The sequence below is a fragment of the Phyllostomus hastatus genome, unplaced genomic scaffold, assembly GCF_019186645.2.
Source record: "Phyllostomus hastatus isolate PE091 unplaced genomic scaffold, TTU_PhHast_1.1 phas_contig_36, whole genome shotgun sequence".
Classification (NCBI taxonomy): Eukaryota; Metazoa; Chordata; class Mammalia; order Chiroptera; family Phyllostomidae; genus Phyllostomus; species Phyllostomus hastatus.
Window position 1 is genome coordinate 755,543 of NW_025333862.1, and position 17,659 is coordinate 773,201.

General features: G+C 40.6%; 1 protein-coding gene across 4 annotated transcripts in view; it reads left to right on the forward strand.

Moving 5' to 3' along the window:
- The window catches only part of KIRREL1 (kirre like nephrin family adhesion molecule 1), a 116,669-nt gene that overhangs the window by 51,952 nt on the left and 47,058 nt on the right, over positions 1-17,659 (forward strand). The gene's annotated exons all lie outside the window — the stretch shown is intronic.

A 17,659-nucleotide genomic window follows, 5' to 3' on the forward strand; every position in this document is an offset into this window, starting at 1 on the left:
TGTTCTAGGCCCTAATGATCAATGATGATAAGGTACATGAGGCTCTGCCCTGGTGTAGCTGGAGAAGGTCGGTTAGTGGTGGTAGAACTGGGTAGAGAACAATAAGAACTTATCAACTAGGGATAAGTATTATATTATGATGTTCAAAATAATACAGGGTGACATGAAAGATATTGACATCTTCCAGTTCCTTTAAAACTTTCTCTTCCTCTTTTAGGAAATGCTTCTTGGCATATAATAGGAGAAACTGATCTTCATCCTCAGAGATTTCATAAACTGTGGACTGAATACAAATAAGGTCTTGGGGGTGAAGGGAATAATCCTGTGTCATGTGGGTAAAAAATAGAAGTACTTCAAGGCACTTTGTGTTGTTCACAGCTATAACTTCAGATTCCAGAATAGTTGTAGGTCCTCAATAAATATTGATTAGCTCCAGAAAGCTAAACTGGGATGAATGAATGTAGACATTAGAGGGAGGCAGGACTCCATAGACTATAAAGCAAACAAAAATCATGAGGCAGTAAGCCCCACTGCCCAGGAGTGTTCAGAAAGCTCCTGAATGACCACGTGCTGTGCATGTTGGATCTAGGACTTCTGATTGAGAGGGAAGCCAGAAAAAGTGACCTCTACTGTCCCTTCCAATGCTGAAGGTCTGCCATTCCATCACCACCTCTCCCCAGGCCCTGCCTATCTGATCTTGCATTGTAAACACTTGGACTTTGCTGATAGTGCCTGCATATTGCTTGCAATAGAATTGTCCGTGAAGAGGAGCCCTAAATACTCAGTATTAAAAGGAAAAATCAGTTAGAAATAGGCTTTTCTTTCTTGACCCTGCAGCTTAGTCCAACAGTAAAATTGCTGGACACATAGCATGTGCAGTTTGTTTCCTTTACAACCCCTCATTCTTACTGGTTGGACAGCTAAGAGAACAATTAGCAGCAGGATGGAGGACTATGAGAACAAAAAAGGCTGAGCAGAGTATGGGAGCCTGGCAGGCTGGGGTGGTGACAGATGAGTATGTGCTCACGTTGCCTATGCCTGGAACATCCACTCTATGCCCCACACAAATTCATCAAACTGGTTTTTCTCCAACCACTCCAATATTTCTGAACTCCCTTACTTGAAGGGTTGTGACTGAATACAATGTTCCCTTTGCCTTCTCATTCCTACATGTCTACTAATTGGCCAATGTATAAATACAGTCCGTTCATGTGTTAATTTTCTATTTCTAGCCCTTTTTTTCCAAATGGCCTACATGTCGCTACCTGTGTTGGTGTGTTGGTCTCAGAGGGAGGTCCCAGAAGGCAAAGGATGCATCTGTCTTGTTCTTTATAGGGAGCTGCACTTGTCACCTCTGGGTGTTGTTGTTATGTTTTTTGGTTTGTTTTGATGTATTTAATGTTTTGTTTTTTGGCAACCATGACATCTCTTTGAGGGTTGTTGATTTGCTTATAAAGCAGAGCTCCAAAGAGAGGAGACAGTTGGTGTACAAGGGCTTCTCTTGCTCAGAGCATGAGACTGGGTCTCTCTTGTGTTTTTTCCCTCTGGACAATTCTTTCATTGCTGCTCATGCCTAAAAGAGTGATGTAACCCTCAGTTCATTAATTCATTCACTCATTTATCTGTTCAACTAGGTACATTTATTGAAGGCCTTCTTGGCCTCTGAGAATATAGATATATGTAAGAAACAATCTCTAATAATAAGTCTAACAGGGAAACAGACATGAAGACCAATAAGTGCCATAAAGCATAGCAAAGAGGCCCTGTAATAAAGGTAAGAGGCAGTGATCAATAGGGTCTTCAGAGTCAAGCAGGCCAGGATTCAAATTCCAACTCCAGCTTTTACTAGTTTTGTGACCTACTTGAGCCCACATTTAGCTGAATGATGTCTATCTTTTAAGAATGTTATGAAGGAGAATTAAACTAGGTAATATGGAGCCAGTAGCCAATAAGTATCATTCTTCTTCTCTATTGTCTGAAAGAATATAAAAGGTGTTTACTTTGCCTAGAGAAATTAGGGATTTATAATGGAGATTGTTGTTGAGCTTGATCTTACAGCACACAGGACAGTTGTCCAAGTGGAGATGGAAGAGAAGAATATTCTAGAAAGTAGGAGCAGATATTTCCTTAATCCCCAATGCTAAGAAAAGAAAAGGCCTGACCAGCCCTGGCTGGTGTGACTCAGTGGATTGAGTGCCGGCCTACAAACCAAAGGGTCACCAGATCAATTCCCAGTCAGGGCACATGCCTGGGCTGTGGGCTAGGTTCCCAGTATGGGGTGCTCAAGAGGCAACCACACATTGGTGTTTCTCTCCCTCTCTTTCTCCTTCCCTTCCCCTCTATCTAAAAATAAATAAATAAGTAACCTTAAAAAAAGAAGAAAACATTAACAAAACTTAAAAAAACAAAAACAAAAAGAAAAGGCCTGACCCATTCAAAGAAAGAGGGCAAAAGTATGTGTTGTAGAGTGGGTGGCAGGAGACAAGGTGGGGAGGAAGTTAGAAATTAGACTATGAAGGGCCTTGGGCGTCCAGCTAAAGATTTTCAATTTTATCCACTAAAGATGCAGATAAAAAGGGTCCTCATGCTTTCTGTCTGTCTGATAGTGACAGCTGAGATTGAATGGAGGAAAAAACATGGAGAGAGATTTTGTAACTCAGAAATAATCTTGTATATAATGAAGAACATCTTTTGCTCCAAAGAAAAATATAAAATGTGAGTTTAAAAATAAATTTTATATTTTATTGTAAATAATAGGGACATAATGGAGACATTTAAACACTAAGCCATGTGAATAAATTTTGCATTTTAAGATAATAACTTTGGGGAGCAGTGTGGAAATAGGAGTAGAATAGAGGAGAGATCGCAGGTTAAATGTGGGCCAGAGAGAGACTATAGGCAGTCATTCAACAAGTTTATTGAGCAGCAATTATGTGTCAGGCACTCTACCGAACATTAGATTACAAAGATGAATTAAATAGGACCCCTGAGAGAGACAGATAAATAGAGAATGCCATTAGCTGAGATAAGATTGTGCTAGAGAAAAGCACAGGTCCTGCAAAGGTCTGAGGGAGGGACAGCTAATAAAAGAGGCTATGGAAAAGGCTTCTCATTCACCTCTACAGCTGTGCATGCATGGCCCAGTTCCTGGGGATTTCATTCACACCAACAACTACATGAGGTGGTTCAGGTATTGAAATCGTCCAGGAGAGAGTACATGTTAGATCCAGAGGAGCGACAATTCAGAAGAGGAGGCATTTCACCTAGAAAAGTGTTCAGGAGTGGAACTGATGATTGACTTGAGGTAAGAGTTGAGGGAGAGGACTGGGTCTGGGACTGTAAGGAAGGCACTGAGGCTCCAATATAAAGAGCAAGGAATGGTGGGTTATTATGAGATTAGGTGAGACTCTGGAAATGAAAGCACTTGATAATCTGCTTAGTGCCACCTGCATAATAGGTAATGTTTCCTGAGTGACTGAGTGCTTAATAAGTACCAGACACTGTTCTGTACACGTTGTCTTATTACATCTTTATAACCACCTGAGGTAAGTAGAGTTATTCTCTACACTTTTGTAGGTAAGATGCACAGACAGGTTGTATAACAGGCTTGGCACTTTGGCTCTGGCACCAAATAGCTGCACTGTCTTTTTGTGTTGTATTATTGTATGTATGCCTTGTAAAGGATAGGTATTCATCATGGTAAGCGCTCCAACAGCTACTATAAGGAGGTGGACTGTGGGGAGACCAGGAGAAGTTGAGTGTAGAATAGGTCTTGAGATCTACATTGGAAAAGAGAGTGGATGGAAAGTTTATTAAAAATAAGAAAGGTAACACAAGTGCAAGATACCTTTGACAACTGGCATCTCATCTTCTCTTAAGAATACTTGATACCATGGCCCTGGCTAGGTAGCTCAGTTTGTTAACATGTCACCCCAACACAACAAGGTTGTGGATTCAATCCCTGGTTAGGGCACATGCAAGAGTCAACCAATAAATGCATAAATAAGTGGGTTTTCTCTCTTTCTAAGATCAATTTAAAAATAAAATAAAAATTTAAGAACACTTGACTGCAGACCACCCCTCCCTTATTCCTCCTCATGTTTACCTCCACCTTTTGCTTGGCCCCTTCTGCACTCCTCCCTTCCCCCAGTCTGTGGCTTCCACTCCAGCCTGGGTCAGATATGGCCTTTGTCTTTCTGCCTGGCTGCTCCCTTTCAGGGTATAAAGACTTCAGTGTTTGGGAACACTAATGGTTTGGGGACCCTGAGGTGTATCTTTGAGAAGTCAGGCTCCCTAAATAAATCTCTCTTCTCCCCAATCATTGTCACTTCTCTTCATCATTTTTCCCTAGCTGGGGTACCCCATTATGGTTAAGTTTCAGGGGCTGTGAATGAGGCATCTGCTTTTCTGGATCCCTACTAATGGGAAGAGGAAGAAACAGAGAATATATGCCTTTGAAAGAGGTACTGAGGAGGCCATGGAAGGGAGCTGTGAAGCACAGTATTAGGTGAATCCTCCTCACCTGCTCTCTTCCCCAGCTGTGCTTCCACCAAAACCAGCGAGGGGGTGCTGAGAAGATCTGGGGCTCCTGGCAGCCTGTGCCTATTAGCTGGTGGCTGTTCCTGTGTGGATACCATGTATTCCTTTCCAGGGGAGGGAGGGTGCTAGCTACTAACTAGCTTAAGGTGGGAAGATCTCAAAAAGGCTAATACAACTTAATGTCACTTTACAATCATAATTTTTGCTAATAGCTACCACTTACATAGCATTTAATATCGCTAAGCACTTTACATACTTTAGTCCATGTAATCTTTGCAGTCATATTTTATAGATGAAGAAACTGAGGTTCAGAGGGGTTACTTTGCTTGTCCATGGTTATATTACCATTGAAACAATACAGCACTGAGGTTATGATCAGGCTCTTTGATGACAAAAAACTTATTGTTTAATCTTATTTTTTCATCCTAGTGCTGCAAATTACTAGCTTTATGGCATAAGACAAATTATTTTATTTCTCTCAACTTCCACATTTCCATCTGTAAAATGGGGTTAATAATATGCATTATTATCTAGGTGTTGAGGATTGAGTGAAATTACCCATGTAATTTAACATAAATTGTAAAATAACAAGCTTAATGTCTTGAACATTAATTCATTCATTTAGTAGATGTGAAGTGAATGCCAACTCCATGCTAAGAACTATTTTACATGCTAGATATACAAGAGTGAGGATGATAGACACGGCTCATGCCTTTTTGAAAACAAGCAATGTCTTCATGGCCTGATAAGTACCATATATAGAAAGCATTATGTAAAAGGTAGCTATAAAAACGTGGCAGAGGAGGTGAATTGACCTCTGCCTGCCTCCAAAGGAAGGGATGGTCCTCTGCCCTGCACTCAGTGGTCCATTCCAGAAGAGCTTCCATCCTTTCTGGATACCCATTTTAAGGGGAAATGAGCAAATAGGACTTCCCTAAAGGAGGACAATGGCAAAGCTTCTAGAAATCATAATGTTTACTTATTCATTTAGTGCTTTTAAAGTACCAGGCATTTTCTTTTAAGTGCTGAGGATACAGCAATGGAGACAATAAGGAGAACATATTCTTAATCTCATGGACCGTATAAGCCTTCTGAGACAAAGGCAATAAATAAATTAATAGCAAAACACATAAGTTGGATATTGATGTATGCTTTGGAGAATAATAAAGCAAGAGAAAGGTAATCTGGAATGTGGTAGGGCAGTGGTGCAGTTTTAAGTAGTGTAATTAGGAATAACTTACTTGGAAGGTGATCACTGAAAAAAAAAGATCTAAAAAATGTCAGGAAGCAGATATATTAAGGGGGAAAAGCATTCCAAGCAGAAGGAACAGAAAATGCAAAGACCCTGAGGTTGAAGTGTGCCTGATGTGTTTGAGAAAAAATCCAATATGAATGTAGTGAAGTGAGCAAAGGCACAAGTAATAGAAATAAGATGTGAATATGTGTGTATGTGTACATGCACATGCACACAAGTCACAAGTCTGACAGTAACTACCCAGGATTATTACAGACTCCAGGTTAAGAGCCACTTCCCCCAATAAAACTACCCTCAGTTTAGATGTCAACAGCATGTTTGGGAGTTCCCAGCCTACCCACATGTCTGACCAACTAGCTACAAATTCAAGGGCTCCCCTCATGTCCCTCTCAGGTTTGATACTTTGATAAAAACAAAAACACCTCACAGACTCAGGAAAGTGCCATACTTAGTTTTAGTTTTATTATAAAGGATAAAATTTAAGACCAACCGAACAAAGACATACATAGGGAGAGGTCTGAGAGTGTACCAGGTATGAAGCTTCCATTCCTCTACTCGTGGAACCAAGCCTTCACTCTCCCACCAACAAGGAACTTCCCATCAGTGTCCAGAGTTTTTATTACGGTTTCATTATTGAATCATGGGCTTTGTGATTGAACTAACTCACTTTCAGCTTCTTTCCTTTCCCTGAAAGTCAGCTGGTCGGCCTGATGTCAGTGGCCCCAAACCCCAACCCTCTAATCATATGGTTGGTCTTTCCAGCCTCACTAGCTTCCATTAAGGGTCAGTTCATTACCATAAACCCAGGTGTGATAAACCTAGGGGGCCACCATGAATAACAAAGACACTCCAATAATTTGGGAAATTCCAAGGGTTTAGAACCTCTGTCCAAGGAACCTAAGACAAAGATCATCCGAAGACTTTGAGGAATTCACAAAGACTTGGATTTTTACTTCAAATGAAATGAGAAGTCTTTAGGCTTTCAGTAGAAGTGAAATAATATAATTTCCATTTTTAACAGAGACTCTTTGACTGTTATATCAAGAATAGACTGTATGAGGGACTTACAGCCAAGATGGAGGTGTAGGTAGACACACTGTGCCTCCTCACACAACCAAAAGAAGGACAACAACAAATTTAAAAATAAAAAACAACCAAAACTGACAGAAAATTGAACTGTATGGAAGTCTGACAATCAAGGAATTAAAGAAGAAACATTCATCTGGTAGGAGGGGCGGAGACAGGCAGCTGGGTGGAGAACTCACAGCCAGGCTGCGGCTGACAGACCCAGGGAGGCGGCAGATTGTGGACTGTAGGGTCCCACATTCGTGTACCGATAAACCAAGAGGAACAACAGAGGAGCGAGACAGACCTAGAGTTTCAGTGGGGAAATAAAGCCTCAAACCTCTGAGTGAAAATGCCTGTGGGGGTTGAGGCAATAGTGGGAGAAACTCCCAGCCTCACAACACAGTTGGTTGGAGAGACCCACAGGATCCTAGAACGTACACAAAACCACTCACCAAGGAATCAGCACCAGAAGGGCCCAATTTGATTGGAGAAGTGACGGAAAACCACGGCCCAATTTGATTGGAGAGATGGGTAGCTGGAGAAGTGACTGAAAACCAGCAGAGAGCGGAGCAAGCAGCACTGTTCCCTCTTGGACCCCTCCCCCACATATAGTGTCACAGTGTAGCGACGTGGGTTGCACTGCCCTGGTGAACACCTAAGACTCCACCCCTTACTATGTAACAGATGCGCTGAGACAGAAAAAAAGTGGCCTGAATGAAAGAACAGATCGAAGCTACAGAAAAAAATACAACTTAACAATGAAGAGATAGCCAACCTATCAGATACACAGTTCAAAACACTGGTAAGCAGGATGCTTGCAGAATTGGTTCAATATGGTTGCAAATTAGATTTAAAAAATGAAGGCTATGATAAGTGAAATAAAGGAAAAGGTACAGTGAACCAACAATGATGAGAAGGAAACTGGGACTCAAATAAACAGTGTGGACTGGAAGGAAGAAATAAATATTCAACAAGAACAGAATGAAGAAACAAGAATTCAAAAAAAATGAGGAGAGGCTTAGGAACCTCCAAGACATCTTTAAACATTCCAACATCTGAACCATAGGGGTACCAGAAGGAGAAGAGGTAGAGCAAGAACTTGAAAACTTATTTGAACAAATAATGAAGGAGAACTCCCCCAATCTGGCAAAGGAAATAGACTTCCAGGAAGTCCAGGAAGCTCAGAGAGTCCCAAAGAAGTTGAACCCAAGGAAGAACACACTAAGGCACATCATAATTACATTACCGAAGATTAAAGATAAGGAGAGAATCTTAAAAGTAGTAAGAGAAAGGGAGACAGTTATCTACAAAGGAGTGCCCTTAAGACTGTCAGCTGATTTTTCAAAAGAAACCTTGCAGGCAAGAAGGGGCCAGAAAGAAGTATTCAAAGTCATGAAAAGCAAGGACCTACATCTGAGATTACTCTATCCAGCAAAACTATCATCTAGAATGGAAAGGCAGATAAAGTGCTTTCCAGATAAGGTCAGGTTAAGGGAGTTGATCATCACCAAGCCTTTATTATATGAAATGTTAAAGGGACTTATCTAAGAAAAAGAAGATAAAAAATATGCAGCAAAATGGCAACAAACTCACAGTTATTAACAACCGAAGTAAAACAAAAGCACACTAAGCAAACAACTAGAACAGGAACAGAATCACAGAAATAGAGATCATATGGAGGGTTATCAACAGGGGAGGGGGAGGAGGCAATGGGAGAAAATAGACAGGGAATAAGAAGCATAAACCGATAGATGGTGGAGGTAAAGAATAGTATAGGAAATGTAGAAGCCAGGGAACTTATACATATGACCCATGGACATGAACTAAAGGAGGGGAATGGGGTGGGAGGGGGTGTGCAGGGCGGATGGAAATAAAGGTGGGAAAATGGGACAACTGGAATAGAATAATCAATAAAATTTATTTAAAAATAAATAATAATAACAAAAGAATAGACTGTAAGGAAAGGCTGGAAGCAGGGAGACCTATTAGGCAGCTACTGCAGTAATGCAGACACAAGATGGTGGTATGAGCAACAAGGGTACCAGCAGAAGCATTGTGAAGTGGTTGTTGACATAAGAGATGCCCAAACCTATGGATAAGTTTTATAAGAGTTTATTTGAGTCAAAACTGAGTTGGGTAGCAAGGTTTCAAATGCTCCAGAGAAAAACAGTTTGCAGTTTCTTTCATGCATTTTGAATTAAGGAAGAAATGTAAGGCAGATTACTTGAAGATCTGAGAAAGCAAGGCATAGATTGAACTACAGAATAATTAGGATTATGTGCTCTCTTCCAGGTGGCTATACCCTCCAGGGATATTGCTTCTGGCATTATAAAGGTATATTAACCCAGGTACACAAGAACAATGGACAGGGCTTGCTTAAAATCCTTTTATTATAGAAGTTATAGGCCTGGGGGATGACTGCCCACCATGACCTGTCCAGTTAGGAATTTATGATTTATTCAGCACCTTTTTGCACCTTATGATTTATTCAGCACCTTGTCCACATGCCTATCTCTGGAATTATTTTGGAATCAGAACTAGTGGGATTTACCTCTGGATGGATGCAGGGCAAGAGAGAAAGAGAGGAGTGGAGGATGACTCTGAGGTGTCTTTGACCTGGAGGAATGAAGTTGTCATTTACTGATAGGACCAAGTTCTAGGGTGGAAGATCAGGAGCTCAGTTTTGGACATATTAGTATGAAATGCCAATTAGACACAGTCCTCTACAATTAAGTAGAAATGTTTGACAGATGTTAAACAATTTGACAGATGTTACAGGAAATCAAGGGAAAGATCTGAGCTAGACACATCTGCTAGAACATCAGTATACAATTGGTATTTAAAACCATATAACTGGATAAATTCACTGAGGGAGTGAATGGAGAGGAAGAAGAGAGCAAAGAACAGGATCCTGGAACCCCAGGCCACTTCAACAGGAAGACAAGAAGCAACTAGCAAAAAAGACTGTGAATGGAGCAGGAGAGTAGGGAAACCAGAGAAGAATGTAGTCCTGCAAGCCCAGGAAGGCAATAATCAACTGTCATGTATACTGCTGATCCATCAAGGAAAATAAAGACTAAGATGAAGATTAATATTGGATTTAGCAATTTGGAGGTCACTGGTGACCTTGATCAGAAATCTTCAGGTGTGAATTCATGAGAGAATAAGAGAAGAATTATTATACAAACTACTCTTAAGTAGCCTTGCTATAAAGGGGAGCAGAGAAATGGGGCAGTAGTTGGACATGGGGTCAAGAGAGTTGTATGTGGATGCTAGTGGAGAAGAAATAGCAGTTTAAGAAACTAGGGATATTTGGTTATGAGAAGAGGAGACTCTTAGGTCATGTTATAACTCTCCTCACATACTTAAAATACTGTCATATGGAAGTAAATTAGATTCATTTTCTGGAATTCCAGAAAAGAACAGCTTAAAAGCTACAAAGAGGAGGATTGTAGTACAGCCTAAATAAGAACTTTGTGAATCCATTTATTCATTCATTCAAGAAGTTAATGTTGAATGCCTACTATGTGACCAGCAACAGAGATAGTCACAATGAAGACAAAATTCCTTCTGGTTAGTGGAAAAGAGCTACACAGGCAAACAGTTATAATATACATGGAAAGAGCTGACAAGGGCCTCTGTGTCTGACTGGGGAGGGGTATAGGGTAGGGAATGGAGTTCAAGGAAAGGTCAGGCTTGGCAAAGGAGCCGTAAATATCCACTGAGAATATTTCACCTTCTGATAATTGAAAACCTAATTGGCCTAAATAAAGGAAGCTTAAGAGATACTTGAACCTCAATTATGAGGTACATCTTCTGGATAACTAGGCCATATAGATTCAGTTTTAATACAAATGATGTCTTACAGATGAATGGTAATTTATCTTGTACACAGCACATTTAATCATCACAATAGCCCTGTCAGGATCATTTTGTGATCCTGACAGGGCTCATAGTAGAGTTAACTGAGTTTCAGAGCAGTGAGCCTAGCCTAAGGTCACATAATTATTATAGAGAGGGAGATGGCACCAGAATTAAGTCCATGAGCCCCAGTCCTAAGAACATACCCTTCCCAGAGCTACTGAGCACTAAGCTACACTATTGGCTGCTCAGCTGATCCTTGCACAGCAGTGCTTTGTGGACAAAGTATAGGTCTCTTGTGAAATGTTTTATAACATGCCCCTCCCCTGCTTTCTTAGAGCTTTTCTCAGTCATTCCTACACTTTAATTGGCTCTAATTATGACTTTCTTCTGTTCTTCCTCTCTGACCCCAACTTCCCCTTTTTTATTTCAGACTTGCACCCTATTCTCTTATTTCCAGATCTCTGGAAACCCAAGAGTGACTTAAAACTGAGATTCCCTGGGCTTTGTGAACCAGCAGTCTTTGGGTTCTTCTGATGTTGATAAGACCTGTTAAATCAAAAAAAAAAAATAGAAAGTGAGATATCCAAAAACTGTAAATAAAAAAGATGGAAGTAAAAATAGGATAATATTAATAAAACTTAACCTCTGGCTTACTATCTATAAGGGAAGACTAATATTATCTCCATTTTACAAATGAGGAAACTGAGGCATAGAGAAGTAAAGCACATTGCCCCAGAGTGAGGAGCAGAGCTGGCTACTGAGTCAACATGTTTAGCCACTATGCTCTATTGCCTCCCTTAAGAGGAAGGAGAGGGGAAAGACTAGGAAAGGAGTTCAGTTTATTCAGCATGATTTTTTTGAGCTTCCAGTGTGCTGGAGGTATGGGGGGAGATGTAGTTCCTGCCCCCAGTGAACTCATAGATACAGAATCACAGAATATTAAAGTGGGAAGACATCTCAGAGATGTTCAAACTGGAACACAAAGATGTGAAGTAAAATATCTAAGAAAGGAAAAGAAAACACACACCTATGTACATATAAAAAATGACATAAAACATGTAAGTCAGCAGTACAATGCAAGCCCTTAACAACCACAGCTGAGTATCTATTAACAGTACAGACATGCTAAGTGCTGCCACAGGTGAGAGGCAAAGTCTTTGACCTACAGCTGGAGGAGGAATCACAAGGGTAGGAAATAGTATGACATTGACTAAGAGTGCAAAGCATTTAATGTCTCTGAGAAAGATTGAACTGTCCAATTTCCTAGGTGTAGAGTTTACTTGTAAGAAAGAAGTGAAAGGTAAGGCAAAGATGCTAAGGGATGCAGTACAAACTGAGCTTAGAGGTATTAAGAGAAGAGGTGATATGGAGCTTATCAATAAAGGCTTCCTGAAAGAGGGGGCCTTTGGGTTGCATTGGTGAAGAAGAAAAACTTGGATTTGCAAGTGAGGAGGCAGAATGAATAAAATATCTGTAGGACAAGGTGATTTTGGAGATAAAAAAGGAATAGAAAGTCAACTTTTGGGTTCTGTTCAATATGTACAACAAATGTTAGATCAGGGTCTACTAAGAGTCCGCCAGCCTAGATCAATATAAGGACAAATAAAAAATATAGCATCTGTCCTCAAGGCTGAGAATTTTAAGGAAGACACCTGGGGCACTAAGCCTGAACTGTGTCTTGAAGGACGAAGAATAGTGAGCCAAGTGGTGAGAGAGAGGAGCATGATAAGGCAGAGCACTAAGGTAGGATGCAGCTTGGAGTATACAGGTATGTCTGACACTTGGGGATTTCTAGAAGGTACAGTGCATATCGAAGAGAACAGAAAATGATGCTAAAGAGGTGACTAGCATCTAGGTTTGGCAGGACCTAACCTGTAATTTGAACTTCATCTAAAGTCACTGGGGAGTCTCATTAAAAGGTTTTTCATAGGGTGACGATGTTAGATGTTTTAGAAAGATCATTCTGGCAACTGTCTGCAGAGTGGATTTAAGAGCTGGAGGAAGAGGAGGCAATTAGGAGTTTATTACAATAGTCCAGGAGAACGATGATAAAGACTTCAAACAAGGGAGTCTACATGGAAAGGGGTGAGTAGGAGAGGGATGGATAGAATTGGGACATTTAGGAGGGATGTTGGTAAGATAAAGGAAAATGTCTGAAGTCAATGCCCAGTTTAAATGAGGGTGAGGAAGGAGCAGGGTCAGTGAGGCAGGAGGGCCAAGGAAATAAGGCTGAAGATGTCCAGATCACATCAGGTTTGTGAGCCAGGGCCAGAGTCAGAGTCACAGCTTTTATGAACTGAGCTGGTCTCAAGTGTTGGTGAAAATTCTTGGAAATTCCTTGGGTAAAAACCAAAAACTTAGCAGTTTTTCAGGTTTAAGGCCAAAACTGTGTCTGGAGGTGGGGGTTGGGAGTGAGGGGGGTATGTGTGTGTGTGCACATGCATACATGTATGTGAGTCTCTAGAACATTTGGCCAAGAATGTCTGGGTTCCAGAGACTGCCACACGTCTGATGTGAACTGTGCCTCAGGCCACAGCAATGCTCCATATCACAACCTCCTGGCAAGAACAGAGGATTCACAACAATCCTCTCCATCTCAGGGTTCTGCAAGCACCCAGGGAAATCAGATGGAGAGTACTGAAAACAAGGAGTCACTGAATACCAAGAGGCCACTCAGCACTGTGAATGTTCTGTGATCAGGGACATTTATGGTGATAGGGAACTGGAGTCGGGGTAGGAGTGGACATAGCACCTGATTAGGAATCCAGACAGACCACAGACCAAGTTATGCTTCTGGTTTTGCTTTTCACTAGCTCTGTGACTTCGGGGAACTCATTTCACTTCTTTGAGCCTTGGGTTTTTTTTATCTGGATCAGATCATTTTTGTGGGTTTCTCCCAGTTCTAATCATTTTGTGATTCTGAAAAGTGCAGTCTAATAGCTAGTGTCCATTTGATCCTTCCCCACTCTCACTATCTAAACTTTTCAAAATCTTCTCTTGATTCTTGAAAACTCGAGAGCAGAAAATTCTCCTTCATGTCTACCCTCCCTTTCTCCTGCATTAGCATAAACTTTATTGGGAAGAAAGGACAGATGTTCAGAACAAAGTCCCCCTCCTCAGCCTTTCGTATTGGCTAGAGTACTCTCGACTGTTTTGATGGTGGATGTTGGAAGGACCCTGGTGAGCAGATGGCAAGAGCACACATACAGCCCAGTGTGGTTGTAAGGTTTGCTCATACTCATACCCAATGCCTACATGATCCTCCTGCCTCTATGCTTGTGTTCATGTTCCCTCTACCTAGAAGGGCTTCCTCTCCTTTAATGGCCTTTCCTGAAACAAGGGGAGATACGAGAACCCTGACTCCTACTTCTTCTTTCTAACTTTTGTCATCTACAATCATAGGTGATAAGTTATTTTATTATTAGTGGTTCATGGTCACACAACAAATGCTTATAAATGTCAGGGTTTTCATTAATGAAATAATAGCAATGTGACAACAGATAATACTTTATTTACTATGTGTATATTTCACTTAATTCTCATGAATGTCAACATTGCCAACAACCAACGCGTAGCCACAACACCACCAACACTAGAGCAACTGTCACTACACTTGACCTGTGATTTTTCTCCTCCTTGGAGGGACATAGTAAGTGCATACCCAAACTCTCTTTTCCCTCCTACTCTCTCCCTTCCCTTAACTCATCCTTCTGTCTTGCTTATTCTTTCTCTACGATGGGCGATAGAATAATTTTTGAAAATCTACCCAACAGTGGCTCTCCATTATCTACAGGATAAAGTCCATACTCCTTAGAATGACCTTGGATGGTTGCCAGGCTATATATACCACCACAGTATCCTTCTCCCATATTCCCATAATTGCCTTTGCTCATGCTCTGATTACCCAAACTGGAAATGTCCTCCTTTCCCTTTGCTTCCACATTTTCCCAACCATGAAATCCTTTTGATTCTATCCCCTTCATATATTTTTATATCTATTCTATTTCTTTTTACCAGCTGTCTTAGTTTTATGTCTTTATAATTTCTTTCCAGGAGCAGTGCTGCAGCCCCCCTGCTATGCACACCCACCTATCACTGGCAGAGTATTCTATCTAATTCTTCATTCATTTACCTTAACTACTGTGATAAAATCCAAAGTCTTGATCCAGCATTTAAAACTTGATATAATCTGGCCCCAGCTTACCTTCTCTATCCCATTTCTATTCTCTCTCTGGTTAATCAGAACCACTTGCAGATGTCATAGTCCATCAAAAATCCATACCTCTGGGCCTTTTTTTGCTCACATTATATTGTACCTGTAGGAAATTACCTACCTCCACCCCAACACTCCTCTTATCAACTTAGTGAACACCTTCCATTTTCAAATCTTAAATCTAAGTGACAGCCCCTCTATGAAGCCTTTCTGATTACCATCTCTCACCCCAGGCCAAATTGACTATTTCTTTCTCTGTTTCCATTATATCCCTTCTATACTGTCATCATGGCTTCTGTAACCCATGGCTTCCCATGTTGCATTCTGCATTAAAGTCTGTACTCCCTTTTACTTTCCTTTAGAGGAGGCATGTGAGATTCTATGTCTTATCTCCAGCCTCCAGCACAGTGCCTGCCATACAAGGAGGGTAAATGTGCATTAAGTGTTGAGTGGATGAATAATGAACAGCATTCAAGACATGCTACACTCTGATCTCTGTCTACTTATCCTTTCTTAGGTTCTGCAAACAATGAAAATACAGTACCTTATAATTGCTTCTGTAGTTTGCAAGTGCATTTGAGGGGATTGTCTCTTAAAGAATATTTTAGATAGATGGGAAGGGCAGAGACAGAGAAGGAGAGAAACATCAGTTGGATGCATTTTGCATGTGCCCTAACCAGGGACCAAACCCGCAACCCAGGCATATATCCCGACAGGGAATTAAACTGGTGACCTTTCAGTTTGTGGGATAATGCACAACCAACTGAGCCACACTGTCCAGGAATGGGATTATCACTTTTAATCTTCAAAATTCTGCCCTTCCACAAATATCCAGAGCTCCAGCCATGCCACACTCTTCCTCAGACACACCATACTTCTCTGCCATTGTCTTTATTATTTTTTGTACCTAGGATCCCTTTACTTTCAGATTTGCTAGTCAAAGGGTAAATTTTGTCCCTTACACAGACCGCTCTCATATTCACTGTCTCCTCTTTTTCCCACCATTGGAATTAATCATTTCTCCCTTGAATACCAGAGCTGAGCCTGGTGCTTATCATAAACTCTGTCACATAGCAGGTGCCTAATACTTGTTTGCTGATTAGAATACAATAGAATTGAATTTTGTGCTTTCTTGCTGTTCAGGCCCTTGTGTTTTTTCCAGTTTTTGCTGGAACCACAGCTGGAAGAGTAATCAAGAAAGTGGTGGAAATAGGTTGGAGCTGAGGTGAGTGCGGGAAGATTGCTACAACTTGACAGAAACTCTTCCACAGAAGTTATAAATAAGAAATTTTTCACAAGCCAAACTGTCGAGCTTTATTAAAGATACTTTTCATGAACAGTTGTGGTATTTCAGGCAGGACATGGGCAGAAAATATTAATAGTATACAACTTTCAAACTCCCTTCTTCAATATACTGTCAAAATCATAAAGCTTCTGTGAAACCCAATGAAGTCTTCATTTGATGTTCAGAATAGCAATGTTTATATTGAAGGTTGACGTTGTACATTAAGCATGTTGTTGAACAACTTTGCACAAGCTTACCTTGACTTTCAGGAAGATGCCAGAATTATCAATCTGTGGGTCCATAATGTAAAACAGGAACTGCTTTTTAAAAAATATGTTTAAAAAATTTTTATTGTTGTTCAGTTACAGTTGTCCTCATTTTTCCCCCATTACTTTCCCCTGCCCTACCCACCCCCACCTTCCACACTCAGTCCTCCCTGCATTGTCTTTGTCCATGAGTTCTTTATACATGTTCCTTAATTTGACCCTTCCCCTTCTTCCCCCCTTATCCCCGTCCCTCCTCCTCTCTGGTCACTATCAGTTTGCTCTTCATTTCCATGTCTCTGGTTCTAGTTTGCTCACTTGTTTGTTTTGTTGATTATGTTCTACTTATAGGTGAGATACGGTATTTGTCTTTCACCACCTGGCTTATTTCACTTAGCATAATACTCTCTGGTTCCATCCATACTGTTGCAAAGGGTGGGAGTTCCTTCTTTCTTTCTGCTGCATAGTATTCTATTATGTAAATATACCACAGTTTTTTTGAGCCACTCATTTATTGATGGGCACTTAGGCTGTTTCCATCATTTGACTATTGTAAATAGTGCTGCTGTGAACGCTGTGGTGCATAGATTCTTTTGCAGAAATTACTTTTTTGAGGGATGCCATCTCAATAGTGACACTGTAAAGTCCAGATTGCCTGACATAGTGGTAAACAATTTTGGGGGTCAAGTCCAAACATTTCTTTGAATTTAAGGGATTCAAGTCTATGTTTAAAGTGGAGAGGAGGAAAGGGACATAAAAACCAGCTTTAGCAGCAAAAAACAGTTCCACACTACAAGGTGTCTGTGCCTAGGTAGCTAACATATGTCAACATCAATGGAACTCTACTTCGAGGAAACAAGAGAAAGTCTCTCAAAATCACAAGGGAAAGGGTTTTTGTTTGTTTGTTTATTTTTATTTGTTTTTTTTTCTTTTTCCCATATCAATCCAGCTTCAGAGACATTTTGTTAGTAATATATGTCCTTAAAAACAACAATGAAGTGTTCTCTGTGCTATCGACATAGCTTTAAATAAAAGTAAAATTTTACATTTTTATAAAACTTGATTAAAAAATAGTATTTCAAGCTGTACAGTCACCAGAAGTACATAGTTTTCAAAAATGCATGCACTTGGCATCTCCCACACCTTTAGCCTTCTGTGGCTGGTGTGTTTTG